Genomic DNA, 9,750 nt, shown 5'->3' with positions numbered 1-9,750 from the left:
TACAAGACTTGCTCATGAATCGTGAGACCTAGGTGAACCTAAAGCTCTAATACCAAGCTGTCACGATCCAAAATCCACTAAAGGTCATGATGGCGCCTAACGCCACCGTCAGGAAAGCCAACGATGATTTATCAACTTAATTACTCATTTTAGTAGTTTGAAATCAAAATTTTCATTACTTAAATAGTATGAAATAGAATTTACAGTTGAATGATAACATTTACATAAACTACAATAATGAACAAGTCGTAGGAACCCTCAAAACCCGGTGTCACAGGTGCATGAGCATCAACTAGGAAATATAATAAACTAGAACATCTGTCTGTAATACAAATTAGACAGGAGAATATAAATAACCCTGATGGAGACTCTGTAGGCTGCGGATCATGACATGAAATGCAGCTCACGGTAAATTCCCCGCAATAGTCGCGCCTCTGCGCCAAAAAAACCACCAGACATATATGTACCTACACAAAAAGTGCAGCAAGTGTAGCATGAGTACATAAATCAATGCGTACCCAGTAAGTATCTAGCCTAACCCCAGAGAAGTAGCGATGAGGGGTCGACATCAACGCTTTCTAGTGGTCCAATAAGACAGATACAATAGAAGTAAACTGGTGTGAGTCAGAGTAAATAAGCACAATAAAAAGTATAATGCGTGGTACAATCCTCCTCTCAGTAATAACTCAAACTCTCATCTAGTAGTTACCTCCTCAATCGGAGTATATATATAATGGACCTTACTAGATAGGTCGCCACAGTTCAATCAGGAAAAGATCACAGATATGCTGACTTCTTGCCAATTATTACGCACGATTTCATAAGAGTATTTTATAGAAAGGCCAAGGAATACTGACCGATCTATCGTAACATTTCCGAATCATAGATACATCCATTTTACTACCGAAGCGAATGGCCCGCTCCCATGAGAGTGTAGTACATAATCCTGCCGAGGCATACGACCCGATGCATCATAATGTGCGCACTGCCGAGGGTCGAACGACATGAACCATATATGTATCTATCCTGCCGAGGCGAATGGCCCGATCTGATTAGAATAAGAAGCTTTAAAGGGTCCTTGACCCCACTCATGAATAGACGTGTGAGTTATAAATTTTTGGGAAAACCTTTCGATGAGAACGCATAGCGCGGGAGAAATTCGTAAGAGGAGTACAATTATTTCGCGGCTAATCATGAAGCCCGTCGAATCTCTACAATAGCAGGTCTATCACACTACACGAGTCTAGTCTCAAGTCGTAATGTAAAATAAGGAAGTTTAATAGGCAGGAGACAACTCAAATAGTACAGTTAGAGCATGGTGTGAACCCAAGTCTACCCGAACAATAACATGGATTTAGCTACGTACGGACTCTCGTCACCTTGTGCATACGTAGCCTCCGCAACAAGTAGCACATATCAAATACATCACCTAGGGTAGTTTCCCCCTCACACGTTTAGACGAGATTTACCTCGCTTCGAAGTTCCATAACCAGCTCTAAAGCCTCTCTAACACCTCAAACTGATGCCCGTCAATCCTTAACTAGTTAAACAAGGTGCAAACAAAACGAAATATACTCTAACACCCATAATTAAATAATTTAAACAATTCCCAACTCCGCTCGAAAACTTGATAAAGTCACACCTCGGCCCCACGTGCCCGAATTCCAAAACTTTTCAAAGATAAACCTTACCCATAACATTACTAACTCAAATATATAATTTTTTCTTAATTCCATGTCCAAAATCGCGGTCAAAATTCAAAATTATCAATTTTAGATTTTATACCAAAATCCCACAATTTTCCTAAATTTGCCTCCTTAAATCCACATATAAACCTTACATTAAGCTCACAACAAGTTATAAATTACTTACCTTGTGTTACTGTCACGCCCCAACCTCGGGGAGCACGACCGGGGCTCAACCAAGTGGACTCGGTCGAGCAAGCTTATTAAACCTTTCCTACCCGACTCATTCATAATCCAAAAAGGGATCACATCACCATTTGTAAAACAGGGGAGAGGTCAGTTATATAAATATATAAACGTTGCTATTCCATTATTAATTATATACATTATGCCATAGTTGAGTTTTCAAAATACAACTCGATCTAACGACCACCCGAACATACATACCTGACCCACATAAACGTCTACGGAGCCTCTAAGAGTACAAAAGAGCAACATGACAATGCCAGCAACAAGGCCCCGGCTATACCTAAAAATATGAAAACTTATACAAAAGTAGGACTACATGACCCCTAGGAGAAATGGGGCTCACCAAGACTGCTGTGGGGAGAGAAAGAGAGCACCACCTATCTGCGATCGGCACTATCTGCGATGGAACCACCTACATCAATTCAAATATGTAGCGCCCCCAGCAAAAGGGACGTTAGTACTGTCGAATAGTACTAGTATGTAAGGCAAACACCAATATTAGTAGAATGAACAGTAAAACAAAGAGAAGGCAATCATAAAAATCAATAAGAGTTTCATAGAAATACAAAGAAAACCCCAAGTAAGGGTCACATAGTTTCCAATTCAATCTTTCCATCTTTTTAGATTAATAATCTTTAGTGCCAAAGCCACAACCCACAATGCCACCGTGTTTTTACACGGAGTCCGGTCTCGGCCCGACCGGCTATACCATATCAAGTAAGACATATCCATATCTACAATGTAAATTAATAATTCCAACACAAATGCCACCATGTGTACAGCATGTCGTCCGATCTCGGCCCGATCGGCTAAGCCATCTCACTTGAGACATACCCTCTTTCAATTGTTCACTAAATTCACATTTCTTTCCCATCTTTCGTTACATGGCACAAACAACCTCATTTATTAAGTAGTTCTTGGCAATTGAGAATATTTTACAATTCAAGTCTTTTCCCTTTTTATCCGTTCAAATAACATCATCACATAAGGAATTGCACACATAAGGAAAGGATCTTGGAAACAACATAATTACGTTATCAAATAGCATGATGACATAGTGACCATCTAAAACAATTAGGGAACATGAATCTTTCAATCCAACACACTAAGACAAACAATTCTAGTATGATCGAGTTAGAACTTACACCCATCATTCGGACACCAGGAGTTCGATTCTAGGAAGAAGAGAGTTAGCCATACATACCTCAATTGTGCTTCTTTAGACTCTACAATTATCCGGAACCCTTAGCAACCACAATCTATTTTAGCATTATACAAATTGAACCCATAATTAGGAAAACATTCATGGTTTTAGCTCACTTTTTCCCCATACTCTTTATCACACATGCATGCAAGATAAACCACCCTCATACCCATGAAGTATAGAATTATGAGCTTCAGTCATAATTCTTTCCCAGAGACTATCCACATTTGGAACAGAGAGTCGCCCTTGGTACCTTAGTGTACCATCATCCATGCCAAGAGAAAAGGCCATGGTATTATGTTTATGAATCCCCTCTTTCAACTGCACCAATAATGGATCGTTGTATTGCTTCTCTTTGACTTCTACAACAAGCGATGATTCAGCCCTATTTTTCACAATTACTCCTCCTTCACTAGAGTCCGTAAGACGAACTCCCAAACTAGCCAATCGGTGAACTTCTTTGGCCAATGGCCTTTGATATGCCTCCAAGTGTGCTAAGCTACCCATAGATATTTGGCTAAGAGCATCCGCCACAACATTAGCCTTCCCCTGATGGTACAAAATATCAATGTCATAATCCTTGAGTAATTCAAGCCATCTTCTCTGCCTCAGATTGAAAATATATTGAATGCTCTTATGGTCCGTGAATATATCAACATGGACCCCATATAAATAATGATGCCAAATTTTCAATGCAAATACCACTACTGCAAGTCCTAAATCATGTGTTGGATAGTTCTTTTCATGATTCTTGAGTTGCCTAGAAGCATAAGCTATCACCTCCCCATGTTGCATTAATATACACCCAAGCCCGATTCTTGAAGCATCACAATATACCACAAATCCATCTATACCCTCTGGTAGAGTCAACACTGGTGCCGTAGTCAATCTTGCTTTCAATTTCTGGAAACTCTTTTCACAAGCATCTGACCATTGAAACTTAATTTCCTTTTGCGTCAATTTAGTCAATGGAGAGGCAAGAGTAGAAAACCCCTCCACAAACTTTTTGTAATATCCAGCCAAGCCTAAGAAACTATAAATTTCTGTTGGAGTTGTAGGCCTCGGCCAATTCTTCACAGCTGAAATTTTCTGAGGATCAACCTTAATTCCTTCACTAGAAACTATATGACCCAAGAATATGACTGATTCAAGCCCAAATTCACACTTTGAAAACTTTGTATATAACTGGTGCTGATGCAGGGTTTGCAGAACTACCCTGAGATGATCGGCATGGTCTTCTCGACTTCGTGAATATACAAGAATATCGTCAATAAAAACTATCACAAAAGAGTCGAGGAATGGCTTAAAAACTCGATTCATAAGATCCATTAAGGCTGCTGGGGCATTTGTTAGCCCAAACGACATTACTAGAAACTCAAAATGCCCATACCGGGTTTTAAAAGCTATTTTCGGAATATCCCGCTCCCTGATCTTCAATTGGTGATACCCGGATCTTAAATCAATTTTGGAGAAGTATCTGGCACCTTGCAATTGATCAAACAAGTCATCTATCCTTGGCAGTGGGTACTTATTCTTTATTGTGACCTTATTAAGTTGCCGATAGTCAATACACATACGTAGTGACCCATCTTTCTTTCTTACAAAGAGAACAGGTATGCCCCATGGTGACACACTAGGTCAGATGAAACCCTTTTCTAAGAAATCTTTCAATTGTTCCTTTAGCTCCTTCAATTATGCTAGTGCCATTCTGTAGGGTAGAATAGATATAGGATGTGTGTCTGGCATCACATGAATCCCAAAATCAATCTCCCTGTCTGGTGGGATCCGAGGGAGTTCATCCGGAAAGACTCCCGGAAATTCATTCACAACAGGCACGGACTCAAGTGTAGGTGCCTCAGCATCAGTGTTCGTAACTCGGACCAAATGGTAAATACACCCCTTGTTGATCATTTTCATAGCCTTAAGGTAAGAAATAAATCTACCCTTCGGCACTACATCATCACCCTTCCACTCAATAACTGGCTCATTTGGAAATTCAAACCTAATCCTGGTTCGGCAATCAAGCTTGGCAAAACAAGAATAAAGCCAATCCATCCCCATTATCACATCAAAATCGACCATTCTCAATTCAATAAGATCGGCCACGGTGTCTCGACCATGCAATGTGACAACATAATCCCTATAAACACACGCAGCCAAAATAGACTCACCAACAGGAGTAGATACAGAGAACGACTTATGAAGCTGTTTTGGTTCTATCCCAAATTCCATAGAAACATAAGGTGTGACATATGATAAAGTGGAACCGGGATCAATAAGAGCATATACATCATGTTATTGGACAGTTAATATACATGTGACAACATCTGGATAAGCCTCTGAATTCTGGCGACCCCTCATAGCATAGAAATGGCCAGATCCTCCCGAACTTTGTGCTCCGCCCCTAGCTGCACCATGCCCTGTGGGTGTTGGAGTGCCTTGAGCTGGAGGAGGTGCTGCGGATGTAGTAGCTGCAGAACTAGCTGGCTGTGTTGGGCCCCTGCCCGCACCCTGGCGGGACGAACGACAATCCCTTTGAATGTGACCCCTCAATCCATATCCGTAGCATATGGGTAAGTCCATGTAGCATATTCCTAGGTGCATCTTTCCACAACAAGGGCATGGGGGCCTCTTCTTCTGCTGGAATCTACCACCGTGATGACCCTGCTGATATGAGCCCTTGTTGCCCTGATTGGGCCTGAAACAGCGCCACTGCTGCTACTGACTGGGCCCTGATGATAGTGCACTAGCTGAAGACTGAGCAAAGGACTGTGATGGCCCTGACGACTCTCCTCTGAAGGCTGACTTGCCACCACCAGAAGAACTACCAAAGTTGCTCGCAGACCGGGCCTTATTACTACACTCTCGCTCCATTCTGTTCCTTAATTTGCGGGTCTCTATGGCTTGAGTGAATGCCACCATCTTTTCATAGTTCATATCAGAATTCAAGGCAGCTATAGCAACCTCATTAATTACCAAGGGACTAAGGCCCAATACAAATCGGCGAACTCTAGCCTCCATAGTAGGCAGCATGTAAATAGAATATTTAGATAGGTACGCGAATCTCATATGGTAATCCCACACACTAAGGCTACCTTGCCTTAGGTTCTCAAACTCAGCAGCATGGGCTGCCTTAGTCTCAGCAGGCAAGAAATGATCAATAAAGGCATCGGCAAACTCACCCCACCTTACCGGAGGGCTCCCTTCTTCACGGGACTCCTCCCATAGATCAAACCAAGAATATGCCACCTCTTTTAGGGGGTAGGAGGCCAATTCCACTGCCTCTGTTTCAGTATCACGCATAACTCTGAGAGTCTTGTGCATCTCATCAATGAAATCCTGGGGATCTTCCTCTGGGTTAGTACCCGTAAACACTGGAGGATCCAACTAGAGAAACCTATTCACCCTGGAACCAGTAGAATCCCCTGGTTGACTGGAAGAAGTGGGTGCAACATTTGACCTATGGGTCTGGGAAGCCATTATTTGAGCCAACATCTGTATTGCTCCCCTAAGATCAACATCAGAAACAGCAGAATCGGAAGCTGGAACTGGAGGTGGAACTGGTATATCAGTTGGAGGGACCGTTGCACACTCAGTAGGTGTAGGGACAGGTGCGGTCTGATCAGTCGTAGTAGAGTCAGGCAGTGTAGTAGTTGGAGGAATATTCTCACTCCTCGGGTGTTCACCCGCATCATCAATTATAGGATCAACTGTCACTACTGGGGTGACATTGGCTCTTTGGCCAGCTCTTGCCTTCTTCTTAGGCGCCATGTATTGAAAATTAGAGCAACTCAAGAGTTAAAGGAGGAACAATCTTATAACCAGCTTTATTGCACGATCAAGAACATAAAAGAAAGGTATTATTCCTAAATGTCCATGTAGCATACTAATTATAGATGTGGTCGACAACACACCGATAATAAGGACTCTGCTAGACACGGCTCCGAGACATCCTATGACACTTTAAAACCTTAGGCTTTGATACCAAGTTTGTCACACCCCAAAGTCGAGGAGCGCGATCGGCGCTCAACCGAGTGAACCCGACCGAGCAAGCCTGTTAGATTTTCTTCTACCCAAACTCATCCACGAATGAAGATAATACATATTTTCATTAATTAGACAAAAAGGTGTTCATGTTCACAATACCAATTCATTACGAAAAGTTCCATCATTTTTAGCCGTCTTAACTAGAACAAGTAATACAACCATAACATAACATAGTTTGTCTTTCCCAGCACCAATACACAACCCACACTATGTCTACGGAGCCTCTATAGATAAAGAAGAGTACAATGATAATGCCGGCAATAAGGCCCCGGCTATACCTCAAACCGAATACACAAAGTACAAAAGATATATGACCCCGAAATGAAGTGGGGCTCACCGAGTCAACTGGGAAGAAGGTGTACTGCTATCACTGATCAATATCTCCTGCTGTGGAACCACCTGCATCCATTTAAAGATGTAGTGCCCCCGGCAAAAGGGATGTTAGAAGCGCCGAATAGAACTAGTATGTATAACTAAACAGTCTCTCAATAGAATGACAAATAATACAAACAAGATTATCATAATATCAATGGAAGCCTTAATTAACATCAAACCTCAATTTAGGATCAAGACAGTGTTCAAATTAATTATCATATCTCACATTGGGAGATTTTTAGTATCAATATACCATTGTCCACAATACCATTATTCACAATACCATTATTCACAAAACCAGTATTTACAAAACCAGTACCACCGTACTCTTAGCACGGAGTATGATCATGACCCGATCGGTTAGGACATCTCATTAGAGACATCAACCACAATTTCTATCAATATCAATACCACCATCTTTAACACGGATTCCGATCACGACCCGATCGGCTAGGCTATCCATTAGGGACATAGACCACAATCACAATTTCAAATTATAAATTTCCAGCACAATCACCACCATGTGTGCGGCATGGTGTCCGATCACGACCCCACCGGTTAGGCTGTCTTATTTGAGACATCAACCTTTTTATATCAATCATCGCATTTTGTATTAATTTCACATCTTTCATCTCATTGGCACTAATGGCCATAATTATAAGATCATTCTTGGCACGTTGGCCATATTCAGTATTTCATGCTCACCTTATCAATTTTAATTATCATCATCACCATCAACAATAAATACAATTCAAATCAAGGTGTGTAGTACACATGTGAGCAATTTAGAGTCTAAAGCACATAGAGATATTTCACAAAATTTGGCATAATAGCCCTCATTTGAAGCTTACTTAAAGTCGAAACATTATTAATGCACAACCCATATTTTAACACATCCTCAATTGGTAACATAATATGAATAAAGCATTTGGGATGCTTGTTGAACATATATCTTTCAACTCAATCTTACTCGGAATAACCAGTTTCATAATAAATCACTCGGGACTTACATAATTTATATGAATATCATGGGATTCAATTGTAAGAGTTTATCCAACATACCTCACTTGAGTTTCCTTAAACACTAAAACGTTCCGGAATTCTTAGAAACTTCAATCTATTTTAAAAATATAACAAATTGAATCAAAATTTAGAAGATGATCATTGTTCTAGCTCACTTGAGTATTTTATCAAACACTAGGTGTGCACAAGTTTTCAATGTGCTTTTTATGAAGGATTCCATCATCCCACAACCCAAGATTTACCATTTTTAGCTCAACAATCTTCCTACACCCTTTGATAACACATGCATATAAAATAAACAACTCTCATGCCCAAAAATTACATTGCTAGATACCCATTTTTAAAAGATTTCAAAATCAGGGTTTAGTGTGTAGAATCTTACCTCTAGGATGAAGACCTTGTGAGCTTCCCTTCTAAATCTTCCAAAACTTGAGCAAGAATTGAAAAAAATTATTGAAGAACACCTTCTAACTCTAGGGAAATCACTCTCTCTAAAATATCAGATTATGGCTCAAACATGGCCCAAAGAGTGAATTTAACGAAATATGATCGGGTTTTAAAAATCCAAAAATGGAGCTCCGGAATAGTTCTGCGGTCACATATGCGACTGCATATCGGTCGCATAATTTTTGATAAAATGATCAAAAAAGCCGTCTGTGTATGCGGTCACTATGCGGTCCGCATAACTGTTATGCGATCGCATAATTGCTTCCAACTGACCCAATTAACTGTCTCACTCTGCGGCCGTTAAGCGATCCGCATAGTGATTCTGCGGTCGCATAATGGACCGTAGAAATGCACTATTCTGCCAAAAATTTTCTTTTACTTTCCTGTGAAGTGTTCAACCCAAAAGGTCCGAGCTCTACAATCCTCAAATACATAAGCCTAGTCCGGCACCATAAAATATTATTTTCTTTGCAAATTTTAACGGGCTTTACACTTAAGTTCATCAAAATTTTCCGGGTTGTTACATTCTCCCCCGCTTAGGATCATTCGTCCTCGAATGAGGGTTCAAAACCTATTATTAACATCTTATGCAACTAAGTTTGTTTCATACCACATTTGAGCAGCCCCAAATTTGACTAACTCCCCAAATTTCCAACAGTTTCGCCAGAGTTTCCTTTGTAACTAGGCCTATCCACCTGTTAGAGAGCCCCAGAAACACAT

The sequence above is a fragment of the Nicotiana tomentosiformis genome, chromosome 9 (assembly GCF_000390325.3).
Source record: "Nicotiana tomentosiformis chromosome 9, ASM39032v3, whole genome shotgun sequence".
Taxonomy (NCBI): Eukaryota; Viridiplantae; Streptophyta; class Magnoliopsida; order Solanales; family Solanaceae; genus Nicotiana; species Nicotiana tomentosiformis.
Note: the sequence above shows the minus strand (reverse complement) of the source record.